At 40.7% G+C, this 23,819-nt stretch overlaps 1 non-coding gene across 1 annotated transcript; it reads left to right on the forward strand.

The window, feature by feature from the left end:
* Positions 1–18,484: 18,484 nt before the first annotated feature.
* Positions 18,485–18,592, forward strand: LOC130959076 (small nucleolar RNA R71). Its single transcript, XR_009078171.1, has one exon. It is a non-coding gene; the product is annotated as a small nucleolar RNA R71 (small nucleolar RNA).
* The last annotated feature ends 5,227 nt before the right edge of the window (positions 18,593–23,819 follow it).

The raw sequence follows: 23,819 nt of genomic DNA on the forward strand, positions 1-23,819 counted from the left end.
CGAAAAAAAAAATATTTGGCAAAAAAAAAAATTTAGAAAGAAAAAGAAAAAGCAAGCAGAAAAATCCAATAGCCCTTAAAACCAAAAGGAAAGGGTAAAGAAAGATCCAAGGCTTTGAGCATCAAAGGATAGGAGGGCCCGAGGAAATAAAATCCAGGCCTAAGCGGCTAAATCAAGCTGTCCCTAACCATGTGCTTGTGTCATGCAGGTCCAAGTGAAAAGCTTGAAACTGAGTGGTTAAATTCGTGATCCAAAGCAAAAGAGTGTGCCTAAGAGCTCTGGACACCACTAACTGGGGACTCTAGCAAAGCTGAGTCACAATCTGAAAAGGTTCACCCAGTCATGTGTCTGTGGCATTTATGTATCCGGTGGTAATACTGGAAAACAAAGTGCTTAGGGCCACGGCCAAGACTCATAAGTAGCTGTGTTCAAGAATCAACATGCTTAACTAGGAAAGTCAATAACACTATCTGAACTCTGAGTTCCTAGAGACGCCAATCACTCTAAACTTCAAAGGAAAAAGTTAGATGCCAAAACTATTCAGAAGCAAAAAGCTACAAGTCCCGCTCATCTAATTAAAATTAATATTCATTGATATTTTGGAGTTTATAGTATATTCTCTTCTTTTTATCCTAATTGATTTTCAGTTGCTTGGGGACAAGCAACAATTTAAGTTTGGTGTTGTGATGAGCGGATAATTTATACGCTTTTTGGCATTGTTTTTAGGTAGTTTTTAGTAAGTTCAAGCTACTATTAGGGATGTTTTCATTAGTTTTTATGTTAAATTCACATTTCTGGACTTTACTATGAGTTTGTGTGTTTTTCTGTAATTTCAGGTAATTTCTGGCTGAAATTGAGGGACTTGAGCAAAACTCTGAAAAAGGCTGACAAAAGGATTGCTGATGCTGTTGGAATCTGACCTCCCTGCACTCAAAATGAATTTTCTGGAGCTACAAAACTCCAAATGGTGCGCACTCAATGGCGTTGGAAAGCAGACATCCAGAGCTTTCCAGCAATATATAATAGTCCATACTTTATTCGGAAATTGATGACGTAAATTGGCGTTGAACGCCAAGTACATGCTACTGTCTAGAGTTAAACGCCAGAAACACGTCATGATCCGGAGTTGAACGCCCAAAACATGTTATAACTTGGAGTTCAACTCCAAGAGAAGCCTCAGCTCGTGGATAGATCAAGCTCAGCCCAAGCATACACCAAGTGGGCCCCGGAAGTGGATTTATGCATCAATCACTTACTCATGTAAACCCTAGTAGCTAGTCTAGTATAAATAGGATAATTTACTATTGTATTAGACATCTTTTGACAGTTTAATCTTGGACTGTTTTAGTATTTGATCATTCGGTCTTTTGATCATTCAAGGAGCTGGCCATTCGGCCATGCCTGAACCTTTTCCTTATGTATTTTCAACGGTGGAGTTTCTGCACACTATAGATTAAGGGTGTGGAGCTCTGTTGTACCTCAAGTTTCAATACAATCACTATTATTTTCTATTCAATTCTCTTTTATTCTTATTCCAAGATATACGTTGCACTTCAACTTGATGAATGTGATGATCCGTGACACTCATCATCATTCTCACCTATGAACGCACGTGACTGACAACCACTTCAGTTCTACTTTAGGCCGGGCGCATATCTCTTAGATTCCCCAATAGAATCTTCGTGGTATAAGCTAGATAGATGGTGGCATTCATGGGGATCCAGAAAGTCTAACCTTGTCTGTGGTATTCCGAGTAGGATCCCGGGAATCCGGAAAGTCTAACCTTGTCTGTGGTATTCCGAGTAGGATTCCGGTATTGAATGACTGTGACGAGCTTCAAACTCCTGAAGGCTGGGCGTGATGACAAATGCAAAAGAATCAAGGGATTCTACTCCAACCTGATTGAGAACCGACAGATGATTAGCCATGCTGTGACAGAGCATTTGGACCAATTTCACTGAGAGGATGGGAGGTAGCTATCAACAAGGGTGATGCCTCCAGACGATTAGCCGTGCAGTGACAGCGCATAGGACCATTTTCCCGAGAGGATTAAAAGTAACCATTGATGATGGTGATGCCCTACATACAGCTTGCCATGGAAAGGAGTAAGAAGGATTGGATGAATGTAATAAGAAAGTAGAGATTCGAAAGGATTCTAACATCTCCACACGCCTATCTGAAATCCCCACTATTGATTTACGTAAGTATTTCTATCCTATTTTATTTTCTGTTTATTATTAATTTTCGAACTCATCATAAACCAATTTAATCTGCCTAACTAACAAATACAAGGTGACCATAGCTTGCTTCATACCAACAATCTATGTGGGATCGACCCTTACTCACGTAAGGTATTACTTGGATGACCCAGTACACTTGCTGGTTAAGTTGAACGGAGTTGTGTCCACACATAGCCAAGAGCCATAATAATGATTCCATACAATAACAAAGAGTACTACATTGATGTGATCACAATTTCGTCCACCAATGGAAAGCAATAATCATGTAAATAAAAGAAAGCAATAATAACTGAAATACCTCAAATAATATTAATTCAAAGAAAATCATAACATGAATGTAGCATAAGCCAAATAGGCAACATAACTAATATAAGCATTAAAGTATCTGAAAATAATAGATAAATATAAAGTAAAAGAACATTGAATCTGGGATTGAGAGTCACTCCTAAAACCTAAGAGAAATCCTAAATCCTAATCCTAAGAGAGAGAGGAGAGAACCTCCCTCTCTAAAAACTACATCTAAAACTAAAATTGTGAATTATGAAAAGCATCTTGAGTCTCTGCAAGTTCCCTTGACTTTAATCTGTGTTTCTGGGCCGAAAATTGGGTTGAAATGCGGCCCAAAATCTCTGCCAGTGACTTTTGTAATTCTGCAGATCGCGCACGTCACACGTCCCGTCATCCACGCGTTCATGTCACATAGTATTTCTCGTACCACGCGTGCGCGTCGTCCACGCTTTCGCGTCGTTCGTGCAGCTTCCAATCCACGCGGTCGCGTCAGGCACACGAACGCGTCACTCTGATTTCTTCCATTTTGCGCGGTCGCGTGAGCCATGCGACCGCGTGACTTCTCACTGGTCATCTCCTCAATTCCTTGTGTTCCTTCCATTTTTGCACACTTCCTCTTTATTCTCTAAGCCATTCCTGCCCTATGAAGCCTGAAACACTTAACACACAGATCAAGGCATCGAATGGTAATAAGAGAGGATTAAGATTAGCTAAATTAAGACTAAAAAAGCATGTTTTCAATCATGTAATAAATTTTAACTCTTTATTTGTTTGCTTCCTTATTATTGAAAAACCCCTTTTGATCTTCACAACCAATTTTGTATGCACTTGTTGTCACTAGTTCCTAAGGAGAACGACCCGGGAGTCTAAATACTCTCTGTTAATTGTGGTTTGATTGTGACTATCCTTTTGAATTAAATTTGATTGAGAGGATTCATTACCGGTTCGGACTATACTTACAATGGAAATCTATTTAATTCCGAATTTGTATAATTCTCTCTTATCAAGCCTCGTTAAAAAACCTTTTTTAGGAACAAGAGTGTGCCTTGACCTAAGATCTTTACCATTTTCTAGCTATAGTACCTTCTTAGGTTACAGGAATGCCATGTGATGAGCGGATAATTTATACGCTTTTTGACATTATTTTTACATAGTTTTTAGTATGTTTTAGTTACTTTTTATTATATTTTTATTAGTTTTTATGCAAAAATCACATTTCTTGACTTTACTATGAGTTTGTGTGTTTTTCTATAATTTCAGGTATTTTCTAGCTGAAATTGAGGGACCTAAGCAAAAGTCTGATTCAGAGGCTGAGAAAGGACTGCAGATGCTTTTGGATTCTGACCCTCCTGCACTCGAAGTGGGCTTTCTGGAGATACAGAAGCCCAATTTGCGCGCTCGCAAATGAGTTGGAAAGTAGACATCTTGGGCTTTCCAGCAATGTATAATTGTCCATACTTTGCCCAAGATTTGATGGCCCAAACTGGCGTTCAAACACCAGCCAGAGACACTTTTCTGGCATAAATCGCCGGAACTGGCACCAGAGCTGGAGTTAAACGCCCAAACTGGCATCCAAGCTGGTGTTTAACTCCAGAAATAGCCTATGCACGTGTAAAGCTCAATGATCAGCCCAAGCACACACCAAGTGGGCCCCGGAAGTGGATTTCTGCATTATCTGCACTTAGTTACTTATTTTCTATAAACCCTAGTAACTAGTTTAGTATAAATAGCATCTTTTACTATTGTATTGGGAGCTTTTTGATAACTTTAGATCATTTTGCACATTTGGGAGGCTAGCCATTCGGTCATGCCAAGATCTTTTTCTCTTATGTATTTTCCAACGGTAGAGTTTCTACAACTCATAGATTAAGGTACAGAGCTCTGCTTTTCTTCATGAATTAATGCATGTACTATTGTTTCTCTTTCAATTCACGCTTACTTCTTCTCCAAGATATACTCTCGTACTTAATTTAGTTAAGTCAGAATGAAGGGGGTGACTCATGACAATCACCCACTATCTTCGTTACTCGCTTAGCCAAGATCCGCGTGCCTGACAAGCACAAGCGGTCTACATGATGTTCAACGAAGTCATTGGACGACAGCCGGAGTATAGTTTCTTGGGTCTCTGATCCACAAACCGAGTCCGTGAGGTTAGAACCTTCGTGGTATAGGCTAGAACCAGTTGGCAGCATTCTTGAGATCCGAAAAGTCTAAGCCTTGTCTGTGGTATTCCGAGTAGGATCTGGGATGGGATGACTGTGACGAGCTTCAAACTCACAAATGTTTGGCGCAGTGACAGTGTGCAAAAGGATAGAAAGATCCTATTCCGACACAAGTGAGAACTGACAGATGATTAGCCGTGCAGTAGCTGTGCCTGGTATTTTTCATCCGAGATGAGAAATCCGACAGTTGATTAGCCGTATAGAAACCGTAGCTGGGCCATTTTCACTGAGAGGATCATACAGCTTGCCATGGAAGGGAACACGCATGATTGGATGAAGACAATAGGAAAGCAAAGGTTCAAAAGCAACAAAGCATCTCCAAACGCTTATCTGAAATTCCCACCAATGAATTACATAAGTATCTTTATTTTAATTTACGTTTTATTTATCTTTCAATTATCAAAACTCATAACCAATTGAATCTGCCTGACTAAGATTTACAGGATGACCATAGTTTGCTTCAAGCCGTCAATCTCTGTGGGATCGATGATAAACCCCATTTGTAGGGCTTATCTTATGCTTGATTTAGAGGATTTTATAACCTTTTACCCACATTTATGCAATGAAATAGCATGGTTTTGTATATTCTCCTTTAATTGTGCTTAAGAGTGAAAACATACTTTTTAGGTCTTAAAATAAATAAATTTAATTCACCTTGATTCAATTAGATGCCTTGATATGTTTGTTAAGTGATTTAAGGTTTAGGAGGCAAAGATTGGATCAAGGGAATGAAGAAAGAAAGCATGAAAAGTTGGAGAACTCATGAAGAAATGAAAGAACCGGAAAGCTGTCAAGCCGACCTCTTCGCACTTAAATGACCATAACTTGAGCTACAGAGGTCCAAATGATGCGGTTCTAGTTGGGTTGGAAAGTTAACATCCGAGGCTTCAAAACGATATAAGATTTCCCATAGTTACATCGCGCATAGGGGCACGCACGCGCAGGGTACGCGGACGCACCGATGGTGGCACATGACCCACTTAATGCAACACGTGGCCAGCGATTTTAGAAGCCTTGTGGGCCCAATCCAACTCATTTTTGATGCTATTTAAGCCAAGGATTAAAGGGAGAATCAACATACTTTTCATACTTTTTGACCACTGGTTATAGTTTAGTTTTAAGAAGTAGTTAGAATTAGTTTCTAGAGAGAGAAGCTCTCACTTCTCTCTAGGATTAGGATTAGGTTTAGTTCTTAGATCTAGATTTTAATTCATCTTCTTCTACTTCTATCTTCTCAATTCCTTGTTGTTACATTCATTCTTCTTCCATTCTTTTGTTGTAATTTCCTTTATGTTGTTATTGTGTTTTGTTATAGATCTACTTTTGTTCCTTCCTTTCTTTTTCAATTCAATTCAAGGTAAATCATAATAATTGTGTTTCTTTTGATTGTTGTTGTTAATTCCTTTCAATAATTGTTGTTTGATTTTGTTCTTGTTGTTGATTTACTATGTTTTCCTTTTGTTCCTTCTAAGTATTTGATGAAATGCTTGGTTGGATTTTAGAGTAGAGTTTTATGTTCTTGGCTTGGAAATGTAACTTAGGAACTCTTGAGTTACTAATGTCCAAGTGATTGATGATTGGGATCCATTGACTCTAGTTCTCACTAATTGGGTTAGTGGAGAGTTAGGACTTATGGACTAGGATTGATATAGCTCATTTGACTTTCCTTTACTACTACTTAGAGGATGACTTAGTGAGATTAATCCTTGCCAATTCTCATATTGTGGTTAGTAATTAGGATAGAGATTCTTGACCACCAACCCTTGCCAAGACCTTTTTAGCCATTAGTTTACTTTTTAGCATTTAACTTCCATGTTTCTTACCAAAACCCCAAAAGTAACTCGTAACCAATAACAAGACACTTTATTGTAAATCCTAGGGAGAACGACCCGAGGTTTAAATACTTCGGTTTATAGATTTTAGGGGTTTGTACTTGTGACAAACAAATTTTTGCATGAAAGGATTATTGTTGGTTTAGAGACTATACTTCAACGAGATTTCATTTGTGAAATTCTAAATCGTCAAAAAAACCGTTCATCAAAATGGCGCCGTTGCCTGGGATTTGCAATGGTGTTATGTTATTAGTTATTGTACATATGTGAATATTATGAATAGGTTTATCTTTTGTTTGTTTCTTAATTTTTGTTAGTTTTATTTTGTTCTCTCACTATGAATTTTCACTTTGGCTTTGAGTTTGGTTCTAATTGTGTTGTAGGAAATGTGCACCTCAATGATGACACTCATTATGGATGGAGCCAACAAAGATGGGAGGAGCCTCAAGGAATTGATCACTCCTATTGGCAACAACCTCTGGACACTTATAGGTATAATTCCCATCCTAATGCATGCCAATTTAACGGCTATGATGACTCTTTTTGTGACACTCAACAACCACCATCATATGCCTATGAATCTCATCCTCAACATGAACCTCAACCATTCTCACAAGCCTTTCATTACCAAACACCGCCCTATGATCCATATCCATCATATGACCAAACCCCCATACCATACTCTTATGACCATTTTGAGCAAGAACCCTTAGAACCACCACAACCTTATCAAGATTACTACCATGAACCACCTCAACACTCACCATCTCCATACCCTTACCAAGAAGAACCACCTTCCTACTATGAACCCTCTCTCCAAAATAACGAACCTTCTTACTCACCCCAAGCCCAAGTAGCCGATCCTCTCACTTTGTTACTCCAAGGACAAGAAGCCATGAAGCTGGATACACTTGAGTTTGTGACCAATTTGACCAAGGTGGTGCACACTTTAGCCCACCAATGCTTGAATACTCAAGGTACTTCCGTAGCCACATGCGAAAAACCTAAAGAAGAACAAAGTATGAAGGATAAATTGGACAATCCGGTGGAGAAGGAGGAGTCGAATTTTGTGTTGGAACAATTAGAGGAGCCTATGATCATTGAAGAAAAGGAAGAGGTGGTTGAAGATTTAGGAGATGTTGAAAGTCCAAGGGAATGTAGCATCATGGAGCACTCTCCCAAGAAGCTTGATATTGATGTTGAGGAGGTGGTGCACGAAATTGTGATCAATACTTTTTTAATACACGAAATAATCCCTAGTAATGGCTCCAAAGACTTGGTGCTCAATACCATGGCATAAACACAACTTCGCACAACTAACCAGCAAGTGCACTGGGTCATCCAAGTAATAAACCTTACGCGAGTAAGGGTCGATCCCACGGAGATTGTTGCTATGAAGCAAGCTATGGTCACCTTGTAAATCTCAGTCAGGCAGACTCAAATGGGTATAGATGATGAATAAAGCATAAAGATAAAGATAGAGATACTTATGTATATCATTGGTGAGAGCTTCAGATAAGCGTATGAAGATGCCTTCCCTTCCGTCTCTCTGCTTTCCTACAGTCTTCATCCAATCCTTCTTACTCCTTTCCATGGCAAGCTCATGTAGGGTTTCACCGTTGTCAGTGGCTACCTCCCATCCTCTCAGTGAAAATGTTCCCATGCTCTGTCACAGCATATGGCTAATCAGCTGTCGGTTCTCGGTCAGGCCGGAATAAAATCCATTGATCCTTTTGCGTCTGTCACTAACGCCCCGCCTGCTAGGAGTTTGAAGCACGTCACAGTCATTCAATCATTGAATCCTACTCAGAATACCACAGACAAGGTTAGACCTTCCGGATTCTCTTGAATGCCGCCATCAGTTCTCGCCTATACCACGAAGACTCTGATCTCACGGAATGGCTGGCTCGTTTGTCAGGCGAGCACTCGGTTGTCAGGCGATCAACCATGCATCGTGTATCAGGAATCCAAGAGATATTCACTAAGCCTCATATGCTTGTAGAACAAGAGTGGTTGTCAGTCACCTTGTTCATGAGTGAGAATGATGATGAGTGTCACGGATCATCACCTTCATCAAGTTGAAGAACAAGTGATATCTTGGACAAAGAACAAGCGGAATTGAATAGAAGAACAATAGTAATTGCATTAATACTCGAGGTACAGCAGAGCTCCACGCCTTAATCTATGGTGTGTAGAAACTCCACCGTTGAAAATACATAAGAACAAGGTCTAGGCATGGCCGTGAGGCCAGCCTCCCAGTGATCTAAGATAGCATAAAACTCAAAGATAGCTACCCAGATGTCAAATACAATCGTAAAAGGTCCTACTTATAGAAAACTAGTAGCCTAAGGTGTACAAAGATGAGTAAATGACATAAAAATCCACTTCCGGGCCCACTTGGTGTGTGCTTGGGCTGAGCAATGAAGTATTTTCGTGTAGAGACTCCTCTTGGAGTTAAACGCCAGCTTTTATGCCAGTTTGGGCGTTTAACTCCCATTTAGGTACCAGTTCCGGCGTTTAACGCTGGAATTTTTTGAGGTGACTTTGAACGCCGGTTTGGGCCATCAAATCTTGGACAAAGTATGGACTATCATATATTGCTGGAAAGCCCAGGATGTCTACTTTCCAACGCCGTTGAGAGCGCGCCAATTGGGCTTCTGTAGCTCCAGAAAATCCACTTCGAGTGCAGGGAGGTCAGAATCCAACAGCATCTGCAGTCCTTTTGAGTCTCTGGATCAGATTTTTGCTCAGATCCCTCAATTTCAGCCAGAAAATACCTGAAATCACAGAAAAGCACACAAACTCAGAGTAAAGTCCAGAAAAGTGAATTTTAATTAAAAACTAATAAAAATATACTAGAAACTAACTAGATCACACTAAAAACATACTAAAAACAATGCCAAAAAGCGTACAAATTATCCGCTCATCACAACACCAAACTTAAATTGTTGCTTGTCCCCAAGCAACTGAAGATCAAATAGGATAAAAAGAAGAGAATATGCAATGAACTCCAAAAACATCTATGAAGATCAGTATTAATTAGATGAGCGGGGCTTTTAGCTTTTTGCCTCTGAACAGTTTTGGCATCTCACTTTATCCTTTGGAATTCAGAATGATTGGCTTCTTTAGGAACTCAGAATCCAGATAGTGTTATTGATTCTCCTAGTTAAGTATGATGATTCTTGAACACAGCTACTTATTGAGTCTTGGCTGTGGCCCAAAGCACTCTGTCTTCCAGTATTACCACCGGATACATACATGCCACAGACACATAATTGGGTGAACCTTTTCAGATTGTGACTCAGCTTTGCTAAAGTGCCCAATTAGAGGTGTCCAGGGTTCTTAAGCACACTCTTATTGCCTTGGATCACAACTTTATTTCATTCTTTTTCTTTCTTTTTTTTTCTTTTTTTTCGGTTTTTTTTTTCGCCTCTTCTCTCTTTTTTTTTTTTTTGTATTCACTGCTTTTTCTTGCTTCAAGAATCATTTTTATGATTTTTCAGATCCTCAGTAACATGTCTCCTTTTTCATCATTCTTTTAAGAGCCAACATCCATGAACCACAAATTCAAAAGACATATGCACTGTTCAAGCATACATTCAGAGAACCAAAGTGTTACCACCACATCAAGATAATTAAACTGTTATAAAATTCAAAATTCATGCAATTCTTTTCTTTTTCAATTAAGAACAATCTCTAAGAAAAGGTGATGGATTCATAGGACATTCATAACTTTAAGGCATAGACACTAAGACACTAATGATCATAAGACACAAACATGGATAATATAAAGCACTAAAATTCGAAAAACAGAAAATTAAAGAACAAGGAGATTAAAGAACGGGTCCACCTTAGTGATGGCGGCTTGTTCTTCCTCTTGAAGGTCTTATGGAGTGCTTGAGCTCCTCAATGTCTCTTCCTTGTCTTTGTTGCTCCTCTCTCATAATTCTTTGATCTTTTCTAATTTCATGGAGGAGGATGGAATGTTCTTGGTGCTCCACCCTTAGTTGTCCCATGTTGGAACTCAATTCTCCTAGGGAGGTATTTACTTGCTCCCAATAGTCTTGTGGAGGAAAGTGCATCCCTTGAGGTATCTCAGGGATCTCATGATGAGAGGGGTCTCTTGTTTGCTCCATCCTTTTCTTGGTGATGGGCTTGTCCTCATCAATGGGGATATCTCCTTCTATGTCAACTCCAACTGAATAACAGAGGTGACAAATGAGATGAGGAAAGGCTAGCCTTGCCAAGGTGGAAGACTTGTCCGCCACTTTATAGAGTTCTTGGGCTATAACCTCATGAACTTCCACTTCTTCTCTAATCATGATGCTATGAATCATGATGGCCCGGTCTAGAGTAACTTCGGACCAGTTGCTAGTGGGAATGATTGAGCGTTGGATAAACTCCAACCATCCTCTAGCCATGGGCTTGAGGTCATGCCTTCTCAATTGAACCGGCTTGCCTCTTGAATCTCTCTTCCATTGTGCGCCCTCTTCACATATGACTGTGAGGACTTGGTCCAACCTTTGATCAAAGTTGACCCTTCTAGTGTAAGGATGTTCATCTCCTTGCATCATGGGCAAGTTGAATGCTAACCTTACATTTTCCGGACTAAAATCCAAGTATTTCCCCCGAACCATTGTAAGATAATTCTTTGGATCCGGGTTCATACTTTGATCATGGTTCTTGGTGATCCATGCATTGGCATAGAACTCTTGAACCATCAAGATTCCGACTTGTTGAATGGGGTTGGTAAGCACTTCCCAACCTCTTCTTCGGATCTCATGGCGGATCTCCGGATATTCACCCTTTTTGAGTGAAAAGGGGACCTTGGGGATCACCTTCTTCAAGGCCACAACTTCATAGAAGTGGTCTTGATGCACCCTTGAGATGAATCTATCCATCTCCCATGACTCGGAAGTGGAAGCTTTTGCCTTCCCTTTCCTCTTTCTAGAGGTTTCTCCGGCCTTGGATGCCATAAATGGTTATGGAAAAACGAAAAAGCAACGCTTTTACCACACCAAACTTAAAAGGTTTGCTCGTCCTCGAGCAAAAGAAGAAAGAAGAGAGTAGAAGAAGAAGAAATGAGGAAGAAGGAGATGGCTTATGTGTTCGGCCAAAGAGGGGGAGAAGTGGTGTTTAGGTTGTGTGAAAATGAAGGGGTGAAGAAGGGTTTATATAGGAGAGGGGAGATGGGGTTCGGCCATTATGGGTGGGTTTGGGAGGGAAAGTGGTTTGAATTTGAAGGGTGAGGTTGGTGGGGTAGGTGGGGATCCTGTGGGGTCCACAGATCCTGTGGTGTCAAGGAAAAGTCATCCATGCACCAAATGTTGCTCAAAATCACGTTTTGAGCCATTTCTGGCGTTAAACGCCGGGCTGGTGCCCATTCCTGGCGTTTAACGCCAGGTTCTTGCCCTTTTCTGGCGTTTAACGCCAGTCTGGTGCCCCTTTCTGGCGTTAAACGCCCAGAATGGTGCCAGACTGGGCGTTAAACGCCCAACTGCTAGCCTCACTGGCGTTTAAACGCCAGTGAATTCTTCCTCCAGGGTGTGCTATTTTTCTACCTGTTTTTCATTCTGTTTTTGCTTTTTCAATGGATTTTGTGACTTCTTATGATCATCAACCTACAAAAATCATAAAATAACAAAGAGAAATATATAAAATATAATCATTGGGTTGCCTCCTGGTGCGCGAAATTGTGAACAATACTTTTTCACAACTCAAATAATCCCCGGTAATGGCTCCAAGAACTTGGTGGCTCAATACCATGGCATTACACAACTTCGCACAACTAACCAGCAAGTGCACTGGGTCGTCCAAGTAATAAACCTTACGTGAGTAAGGGTCGATCCCATGGAGATTGTTAGTATTGAAGCAAGCTATGGTCATCTTGTAAATCTTAGTCAGGCAAACTCAGATGTATATGGTGATGAACGAAAATAACATAAAAGATAAGGATAGTGATACTTATGTATATCATTGGTGTAAGAGCTTCAGACAAGTGTATGAAGATGCCTTCCCTTCCGTCTCTCTGCTTTCCTAATGCCTTCATCCAATCCTTTCTTACTCCTTTCCATGGCAAGCTCGTGTAAGGTTTCACTGTTGTCAGCAGCTACCTCCCATCCGCGCAGTGAAAGCTAATGCACACACTCTGTCACAGTGCTGCCAATCACCGGTTTGGTTCCCTCCCCTACCGGAATAGAATAACTCTTTTGCGTCTGTCACTAACGCCCAGTAGGTTACAGGTTTGAAGCACGTCACAGTCATTCAATCATTGAATCCTACTCAGAATACCACAGACAAGGTTTAGACCTTCCGGATTCTCTTGAATGCCGCCATCAGGTCCTGCCTATACCACGAAGATTCCGAAGAATCCAAAAGATATTCACTAAGCCTCAGATGCTTGTAGAACAAGAATGGTTGTCAGTCACCTTGTTCATGGGTGAGAATGGTGATGGGCGTCAATCATCACCTTCATCATGTTGAAGAACAAGTGATATCTTGGATAAAGAACAAGCGGAATTGAATGGAAGAACAGTAGTAATTGCATTAATACTCGAGGTACAGCAGAGCTCCACACCTTAATCTATGGTGTGTAGAAACTCCACCGTTGAAAATACATAAGCATAAGGTCTGGGCATGGCCGAATGGCCAGCCTCCCAATGATCTAAGATAGCATAAAACTCAAAGATAGCTACCAAGATGTTCTAATACAATAGTAAAAGGTCCTACTTATAGAAAACTAGTACATAGATGAGTAAATGACATAAAAATCCACTTCCGGGCCCACTTGGTGTGTGCTTGGGCTGAGCAATGAATAAATTTCGTGTAGAGACTCTCCTTGGAGTTAAACGCCAGCTTTAGTGCCAGTTTGGGCGTTTAACTCCCAATTAGGTGCCAGTTCCAGCGTTTAACGCTGGGATTTCTTGAGGTGACTTTGAACGCCGGTTTGGGCCATCAAATCTTGGGCAAAGTATGGACTATCATATATTGCTGGAAAGCCCAGGATGTCTACTTTCCAACGCCGTTGAGAGCGCGCCAATTGGGCTTCTGTAGCTCCAGAAAATCCGCTTCGAGTGCAGGGAGGTCAGAATCCAACAGCATCTGCAGTCCTTTTTGGTCTCTGGATCAGATTCTTGCTCAGGTCCCTCAATTTCAGCCAGAAAATACCTGAAATCACAGAAAAACACACAAACTCATAGTAAAGTCCAGAAAAGTGAATTTTAACTAAAAACTAATAAAAATACTAAAAACTAACTAGATCATATCAAAAACATACTAAAAACAATGCCAAAAGTATACAAATCATCCGCTCATCACAACACCAAACTTAAATTGTTGCTTGTCCCCAAGCAACTGAAAATCAAAATAGGATAAAAGGAAGAGAATATGCAATGAATTCCAAAAACATCTATGAAGATCAGTATTAATTAGATGAGCGGGGCTTTTAACTTTTTGCCTCTGAACAGTTTTGGCATCTCAATCTATCCTTTGAAATTCAGAATGGTTGGCTTCTTTAGGAACTTAGAATCCAGATAGTGTTAATGATTCTCCTAGTAAAGTATGATGATTCTTGAACATAGCTATTTATTGAGTCTTGGCTGTGGCCCAAAGCACTCTGTCTTTCCAGTATTACCACCGGATACATACATGCCACAGACACATAATTGGGTGAACCTTTTCAGATTGTGACTTAGCTTTGCTAAAGTCCCCAATTAGAGGTGTCCAGGGTTCTTAAGCACACTCTTATTTGCCTTGGATCACAACTCTCTCTTTTTTTTTTCGTTTTCTCTTTTTTTTTTTTCGGTTTTTTTTTTTTTTTTTTTTTGAATAGCAATGCTTTTTCTTGCTTCAAGAATCATTTTATTGATTTTTCAGATCCTCAATAACATGTCTCCTTTTTCATCATTCTTTCAAGAGCCAACATTCATGAATCACAAATTCAAGATACATATGCACTGTTTAAGCATACATTCAGAGAACAAAAATATTGCCACCACATCAAAATAATTAAACTATTATAAAATTCAAAATTCATGCAATTCTTCCTTTTTCAATTAAGCACATTTTTATTCAAGAAAGGTGATGGATTCATAGGACATTCATAACTTTAAGGCATAGACACTAAGACACTAATGATCATAAGACACAAGCATGGATAACAGAAAGCATAAAAATCGAAAAACATAAGAATAAAGAACAAGGAAATCAAGGAATGGGTCCACCTCAGTGATGGCGGCTCTTCCTTGCTTTTGAAGGTCCTATGGAGTGCTTGAGCTCCTCAATGTCTCTTCCTTGCCTTTGTTGCTCCTCTCTCATGATTCTTTGTTCTTCTCTAATTTCATGGAGGAGAATGGAGTGTTCTTGGTGCTCCACCCTTAGTTGTCCCATATTGGAACTCAACTCTCCTAGGGAGGTGTTTAGTTGCCCCCAATAGTCTTGTGGAGGAAAATTCATCCCTTGAGGAATCTCAGGGATCTCATGATGAGTGGGATCTCTTGTGTACTCCATCCTTTTCTTAGTGATGGGCTTGTCCTCATCAATGGTGATGTCTCCCTCTATGTCAACTCCCACTGAATAACAGAGGTGACAAATGAGGTGAGGAAAGGCTAACCTTGCCAAGGTAGAGGTCTTGTCCGCCACCCTATAGAGTTCTTGGGCTATAACCTCATGAACCTCTATTTCTTCTCCAATCATGATGCTATGGATCATGATAGCCCGGTCTATGGTAACTTCGGACCGGTTGCTAGTGGGAATGATTGAGCGTTGTATGAACTCTAACCATCCTCTAGCCACGGGTTTGAGGTCATGCCTTCTCAATTGGACCGGCTTTCCTCTTGAATCTTGCTTCCATTGTGCGCCCTCTTCACATATGACTGTGAGGACTTGGTCCAACCTTTGATCAAAGTTGACCCTTCTAGTGTAAGGATGCTCATCTCCTTGCATCATAGGCAAGTTGAACGCCACCCTCACACTTTCCGGACTAAAATCCAAGTATTTCCCCCGAACCATAGTAAGATAATTCTTTGGATCCGGGTTCACACTTTGGTCATGGTTCTTGGTGATCCATGCATTGGCATAGAACTCTTGAACCATCAAGATTCCGACTTGTTGAATGGGGTTGGTGAGTACTTCCCAACCTCTTCTTCGGATCTCATGGCGGATCTCCGGATATTCACCCTTTTTGAGTGAAAAGGGGACTTCGGGATCACCTTCTTCAAGGCCACAACTTCATAGAAGTGGTCTTGATGCACCCTTGAGAGGAATCTATCCATCTCCCATGACTCGGAGGTGGAAGCCTTTGCCTTCCCTTTCCTCTTTCTAGAGGTTTCTCCGGCCTTGGATGCCATAAATGGTTATGGAAAAACGAAAAAGCAACGCTTTCACCACACCAAACTTAAAATGTTTGCTCGTCCTCGAGCAAAAGAAGAAAGAAGAGAGTAGAAGAAGAAGAAATGAGGAAGAGGGAGATGGTGGTGTATTCGGCCAAGGAGGGGGAGAAGTGGTGTTTAGGTAGTGGAAAATGAAGGGGTAAAGAGGGGTTTATATAGGAAAGAGGGGGATGAGGGTTCGGCCATTTGAGGGTGGGTTTGGGAGGGAAAGTGGTTTGAATTTGAAGGGTGAGGTTGGTGGGGTTTTATGAAGGATGGATGTGAATGGTGAAGAGAAGATGGGATTTGATAGGTGAGGGTTTTTGGGGAAGAGGTGTTGAGGTGATTGGTGAATGGGGGAAGAAGAGAGAGAGTGATGGTAGGGTCCTGTGGGGTCCACAGATCCTGTAGTGTCAAGGAAAAGGCATCCTTGCACCAAATGGCATCAAAATCCATGTTTTGAGCCATTTCTGGCGTTAAACGCCGGGCTGGTGCCCATTCCTGGCGTTTAACGCCAGGTTTTTGCCCTTTACTGGCGTTTAACGCCAGTCTAGTGCCCCTTTCTGGCGTTAAACGCCCAGAATGGTGCCAGACTGGGCGTTAAACGCCCAACAGCTAGGCTGACTGGCGTTTAAACGCTAGCAGCATCTTCCTCCAGGGTGTGCTGTTTCTCTTCCTGTTTTTCATTCTGTTTTTGCTTTTTTCATTGTTTTTGTGACTTCTTATGATCATCAACCTACAAAAAAGATAAAATAACAAAAGAAAATAATTAATTATAAAACATTGGGTTGCCTCCCAACAAGCGCTTCTTTACTGTCATTAGCTTGACAGAGGACTCTCATGGAGCCTCAGAGATGCTCAGAACCGTGTTGGAACTTCCCAACACCAAACTTAAAGTTTGAATGTGGGGGTTCAACACCAAACTTAGAGTTTGATTGTGGCCTCCCAACACCAAACTTAGAGTCTGACTGTGGGGGCTCTGTTTGGCTCTGTTTTGAGAGAAGCTCTTCATGCTTCTTCTCCATGATGACAGAGGGATATCCTTGGGCCTTAAACACCAAGGATTCTTTATTCACTTGAATGATCAACTCTCCTCTATCAACATCAATCACAGCCTTTGCTGTGGCTAGGAAGGGTCTGCCAAGGATGATTGATTCATCCATGCACTTCCCAGTCTCTAGGACTATGAAATCAGTAGGAATGTAATGGTCTTCAACCTTAACCAGAACATCCTCTACTAGTCCATAGGCTTGTTTTCTTGAGTTGTCTGCCATCTCTAGTGAGATTTTTGCAGCTTGCACCTCAAAGATCCCTAATTTCTCCATTACAGAGAGGGGCATGAGGTTTACACTTGACCCCAAGTCACACAAGGCCTTCTTGAAGGTCATGGTGCCTATGGTACAAGGTATAGAAAACTTTCCAAGATCTTGCCTCTTTTGAGGCAATTGCTGCCTAGACAAGTTATCCAGTTCTTTGGTGAGCAAAGGGGGTTCATCCTCCCAAGTCTGATTTCCAAATAACCTGTCATTCAGCTTCATGATTGCTCCAAGGTATTTAGCAACTTGCTCTTCAGTGACATACTCCTCCTCTTCAGAGGAAGAATACTCATCAGAGCTCATGAAAGGCAGTAGTAAGTCCAAGGGAATCTCTATGGTCTCAATTTGAGCCTCAGATTCCCAAGGTTCCTCATTGGGGAACTCATTGGAGGCCAGTGGACGTCCAGTGAGGCCTTCCTCAGTGGCGTTCACTGCCTCTTCTTCCTCCCAGAATTTGGCCATATTTATGGCTTTGCACTCTCCTTTTGGATTTTCTTCAGTGTTACTTGGGAGAGTGCTTGGGGGAAGTTCAGTAATTTTCTTGCTCAGCTGACCCACTTGTCCTTCCAAATTCCTAATGGAGGATCTAGTTTCAGTCATGAAACTTTGAGTGGTTTTGATTAGATCAGAGACCATGGTTGCTAAGTCAGAGGTATTCTGCTTAGAGCTCTCTGTCTGTTGCTGAGAAGATGATGGAAAAGGTTTACCATTGTTAAACCTGTTTCTTCCACCATTATTATTGAAACCTTGTTGAGGTCTCTCTTGATTCTTCCATGAGAGATTTGGGTGATTTCTCCATGAAGAATTATAGGTGTTTCCATAGGGTTCTCCTAGGTAATTCACCTCTTCCATGGAAGAGTTCTCAGGATCATAAGCTTCTTCCTCAGATGAAGCATCCTTAGTACTGTTTGGTGCATTTTGCATTCCAGACAGACTTTGAGAAATCAAATTGACTTGTTGAGTCAATATCTTGTTCTGAGCCAATATGGCATTCAGAGTGTCAATCTCAAGAACTCCTTTCTTCTGACTAGTCCCATTGTTCACAGGATTCCTTTCAGAAGTGTACATGAATTGGTTATTTGCAACCATTTCAATCAATTCTTGAGCTTCTGCAGGCGTCTTCTTCAGATGAAGAGATCCTCCAGCAGAGCTATCCAAAGACAACTTGGATAGTTCAGAGAGACCATCATAGAAAATACCTATGATGCTCCATTCAGAAAGCATGTCTGAGGGACATCTTCTGATTAATTGTTTGTATCTTTCCCAAGCTTCATAGAGGGATTCTCCATCCTTCTGTCTGAAGGTTTGGACTTCCACTCTAAGCTTACTCCATCTTTGTGGTGGAAAGAACTTTGCCAAGAAGGCATTGACTAGCTTTTCCCAGGAGTCCAGGCTTTCTTTAGGTTGAGAATCCAACCATATTCTAGCTCTGTCTCTTACAGTAAAAGGGAATAGCATCAGTCTGTAGACCTCAGGGTTAACCCCATTAGTCTTGACTGTGTCACAGATTTGCAAGAATTCAGCTAAAAACTGATGAGGATCTTCCATTGGAAGTCCATGAAACTTGCAATTCTGTTGCATTAGAGAAACTAATTGAGGCTTAAGCTCAAAATTGTTTGCTCCAATGGCAGGGATAGAGATGCTTCTCCCATAAAAATCAGGAGTAGGTGCAGTGAAGTCACCCAGCACCTTCCTTGCATTGTTTGCATTGTTGTTGTTTTCGGCTGCCATGTCTTCTTCTTCTTTGAAGAATTCGGTCAGGTCCTCCAAAGAGAGTTGTGCTTTGGCTTCTCTTAGTTTTCTCTTCAAGGTCCTTTCGGGTTCAGGGTCAGCTTCAACAAGAATGCCTTTGTCTCTGCTCCTGCTCATATGAAAGAGAAGAGAAGAAGAAAATGTGGAATCCTCTATGTCAAAGTATAGAGATTCCTTGAGGTGTCAGAGGAAAAGAGAAATAGAAAGAAGAAGGAGAAGAGGAATTCGAACTTTAGTTAGATAAGGTTCGAATTGTGCATTCAGAAGGAGTGGTACTCCATAAATAGAAGGATGTGGGAAGGAGGGAAGAGAATTTTCGAAAATTCATCTAAAAGATTTTGAAAACATTTTGAAAATTTGATTGATAATTTTCGAAAATTAAAAGTGAAAAAGAAATCAAGTGATTTTTGAAAAAGATTTTGAAACTAGAAATGAAAAAGATTTGATTGAAAACTATTTTGAAAAAGATGTGGTTAAAAAGATTTAATTGAAAAGTTATGGTTTTAAAAAGATGTGATTGAGAAGATATGATTTGAAAACAATTTTAAAAGATATGATTTGAAAACATTTTGAAAAGATATGACTTTAAAAATTTAATGACTTGCCTAACAAGAAAAGATATGATTCAAACATAAAACCTTTCTCAACAGAAAAGGCAACAATTTTTGAGATGTTCAATCAAATCATTAATTGTTAGTAAGTATCTTTTAAAAAGGAAAGAAATTGATTTTGAAAACATTTGATTGAAAAGATTTGATTTGAAAAAGATTTGATTTTGAAAAACTAAGAAAAAATTGATTTGAAAACAAAATCTTCCCCCTAGCACCATCCTGGTGTTAAACGCCCAGAATGGTATACATTCTGGCGTTTAACGCCCAAAATGCACCCTTTTTGGGCGTTAAACGCCCAACCAGGTACCCTGGCTGGCGTTTAAACGCCAGTCTGCCTTCTTCACTGGGCATTTTTGAATGCTCAGCTTTTTCTGTATAATTCCTCTGCAGTATGTTCTGAATCTTCAATTCTTTGTATCATTGACTTGAAAAGACACAAATTAAAAATATTTTTGGATTTTTAATAATCAAAATGCAAAATGAATCAATTAACCATGCATGCAAGACACCAAACTTAGCAGTTTGTATACTACTGACACTAACAACATGAAAATGCATATGAGACACACAAAATACTTCAAGTCAATAGAATTCAAAGATCAAAACAAAGAAATATATGCATGGATTCGAAAATTATAACAAAAACATGCATTTGACACCAAACTTAGGATGAGACACTGAACTTAAGCAAGAAACATCAAATATTTTTGGTCTTTTTGATTTTGTAATTTTTTTGTGTTTTTTCGAAAATTAAGTAGGAAAAGGTATCAAAATTCTTAATGAGAATTCCAGGAATCAGTGCAATGCTAGTCTAAGACTCCGGTCCAGGAATTAGACATGGCTTCACAGCCAGCCAAGCTTTCAAAGAAAGCTTCGGTCCAAACACTAGACATGGCCAGAGGCCAGCCAAGCCTTAGCAAACCACTGCTCCAAAAGCAAGATTGATAAGAAATCAACAAGTTCTTGTGGTGATAAGTTGAAACCTCGGTCCAATGAGATTAGACATGGCTTCTCAGCCAGCCAGATTTCAACAAATCATCATGAAACTCTAGAATTCATCTTCAAGAATTTCGAAAAAAAATAATACCTAATCTAAGCAACAAGATGAACCGTCAGTTGTCCAGCCTAAACAATCCCGGGCAATAACACCAAAAACTTGATGTTGTTGCCGGATCTTGGCACTGATGTTACCAAAAGCTTGCTCAAAACTTGAACAATCCCCGGCAACGGCGCCAAAAACTTGGTGCGCGAAATTGTGAACAATACTTTTTCACAACTCAAATAATCCCCGGTAATGGCTCCAAGAACTTGGTGGCTCAATACCATGGCATTACACAACTTCGCACAACTAACCAGCAAGTGCACTGGGTCGTCCAAGTAATAAACCTTACGTGAGTAAGGGTCGATCCCACGGAGATTGTTAGTATTGAAGCAAGCTATGGTCATCTTGTAAATCTTAGTCAGGCAAACTCAGATGTATATGGTGATGAACGAAAATAACATAAAAGATAAGGATAGTGATACTTATGTATATCATTGGTGTAAGAGCTTCAGACAAGTGTATGAAGATGCCTTCCCTTCCGTCTCTCTGCTTTCCTAATGCCTTCATCCAATCCTTTCTTACTCCTTTCCATGGCAAGCTCGTGTAAGGTTTCACTGTTGTCAGCAGCTACCTCCCATCCGCGCAGTGAAAGCTAATGCACACACTCTGTCACAGTGCTGCCAATCACCGGTTTGGTTCCCTCCCCTACCGGAATAGAATAACTCTTTTGCGTCTGTCACTAACGCCCAGTAGGTTACAGGTTTGAAGCACGTCACAGTCATTCAATCATTGAATCCTACTCAGAATACCACAGACAAGGTTTAGACCTTCTGGATTCTCTTGAATGCCGCCATCAGGTCCTGCCTATACCACGAAGATTCCGAAGAATCCAAGAGATATTCACTAAGCCTCAGATGCTTGTAGAACAAGAATGGTTGTCAGTCACCTTGTTCATGGGTGAGAATGGTGATGGGCGTCAATCATCACCTTCATCATGTTGAAGAACAAGTGATATCTTGGATAAAGAACAAGCGGAATTGAATGGAAGAACAATAGTAATTGCATTAATACTCGAGGTACAGCAGAGCTCCACACCTTAATCTATGGTGTGTAGAAACTCCACCGTTGAAAATACATAAGCATAAGGTCTGGGCATGGCCGAATGGCCAGCCTCCCAATGATCTAAGATAGCATAAAACTCAAAGATAGCTACCAAGATGTTCTAATACAATAGTAAAAGGTCCTACTTATAGAAAACTAGTACATAGATGAGTAAATGACATAAAAATCCACTTCCGGGCCCACTTGGTGTGTGCTTGGGCTGAGCAATGAAGAAATTTCGTGTAGAGACTCTCCTTGGAGTTAAACGCCAGCTTTAGTGCCAGTTTGGGCGTTTAACTCCCAATTAGGTGCCAGTTCCAGCGTTTAACGCTGGGATTTCTTGAGGTGACTTTGAACGCCGGTTTGGGCCATCAAATCTTGGGCAAAGTATGGACTATCATATATTGATGGAAAGCCCAGGATGTCTACTTTCCAACGCCGTTGAGAGCGCGCCAATTGGGCTTCTGTAGCTCCAGAAAATCCGCTTCGAGTGCAGGGAGGTCAGAATCCAACAGCATCTGCAGTCCTTTTTGGTCTCTGGATCAGATTCTTGCTCAGGTCCCTCAATTTCAGCCAGAAAATACCTGAAATCACAGAAAAACACACAAACTCATAGTAAAGTCCAGAAAAGTGAATTTTAACTAAAAACTAATAAAAATATACTAAAAACTAACTAGATCATATCAAAAACATACTAAAAACAATGCCAAAAAGTATACAAATCATCCGCTCATCACCTCCCAACAAGCGCTTCTTTAATGTCAGTAGCTTGATAGAGGGCTCTCATGGAGCCTTACAGATACTCAGAGCAATGTTGGAACCTCCCAACACCAAACTTAGAGTTTGAATGTGGGGGTTCAACACCAAACTTAGAGTTTGGTTGTGGCCTCCCAACACCAAACTTAGAGTTTGACTGTGGGGGCTCTGTTTGACTCTGATTTGAGAGAGGCTCTTCATGCTTCCTCTCCATGGTGACAGAGGGATATCCTTGAGCCTTAAACACAAAGGATTTTTCATTCACTTGAATGATCAGTTCACCTCCATCAACATCAATCACAGCCTTTGTTGTGGCTAGGAAGGGTCTGCCAAGGATGATGGATTCATCCATGCATTTCCCAGTCTCTAGGACTATGAAATCAGTAGGGATGTAATGGTCTTCAACTTTTACCAAAACATTCTCTACAAGTCCATGAGCTTGTTTTCTTGAGTTGTCTGCCATCTCTAGTGAGATTCTTGCAGCTTGTACCTCAAAGATCCCTAGCTTCTCCATTACAGAGAGAGGCATGAGGTTCACACTTGACCCTAAGTCACACAGAGCCTTCTTGAAGGTCATGGTGCATATGGTACAAGGTATTGAAAACTTCCTAGGATCTTGTCTCTTTTGAGGTAATTTCTGCCTAGACAAGTCATCCAGTTCTTTGGTGAGCAAAGGAGGTTCATCTTCCCAAGTCTCATTTCCAAATAACTTGTCATTTAGCTTCATGATTGCTCCAAGGTATTTAGCAACTTGCTCTTCAGTGACATACTCATCCTCTTCAGAGGAAGAATACTCATCAGAGCTCATGAAGGGCAGAAGTAAGTCCAATGGAATCTCTATGGTCTCATTTTGAGCCTCAGATTCCCATGGTTCCTCACTAGGGAACTCATTGGAGGTCAGTGCACGCCCATTGAGGTCTTCCTCAGTGGCGTTCACTTCCTCTCCCTCCCCTCCAGATTCGGCCATGGTTATGGCTTTGCACTCTCCTTTTGGATTTTCTTCTGTATTACTTGGGAGAGTACTAGGAGGGAGTTCAGTAACTTTCTTGCTCAGCTGTCCCACTTGTGCCTCCAAATTCCTAATGGAGGACCTTGTTTCAGTCATGAAACTTTGAGTGGTTTTGATTAGATCAGAGACCATGGTTGCTAAGTCAGAGGGGTTCTGCTTAGAATTCTCTGTCTGTTGCTGAGAAGATGATGGAAAAGGCTTGCCATTGCTAAACCTGTTTCTTCCACCATTGTTGTTGTTGAAACCTTGTTGAGGTTTCTCTTGATTCTTCCATGAGAAATT

The sequence above is a fragment of the Arachis stenosperma genome, chromosome 10, assembly GCF_014773155.1.
Source record: "Arachis stenosperma cultivar V10309 chromosome 10, arast.V10309.gnm1.PFL2, whole genome shotgun sequence".
In the NCBI taxonomy this organism is placed as follows: Eukaryota; Viridiplantae; Streptophyta; class Magnoliopsida; order Fabales; family Fabaceae; genus Arachis; species Arachis stenosperma.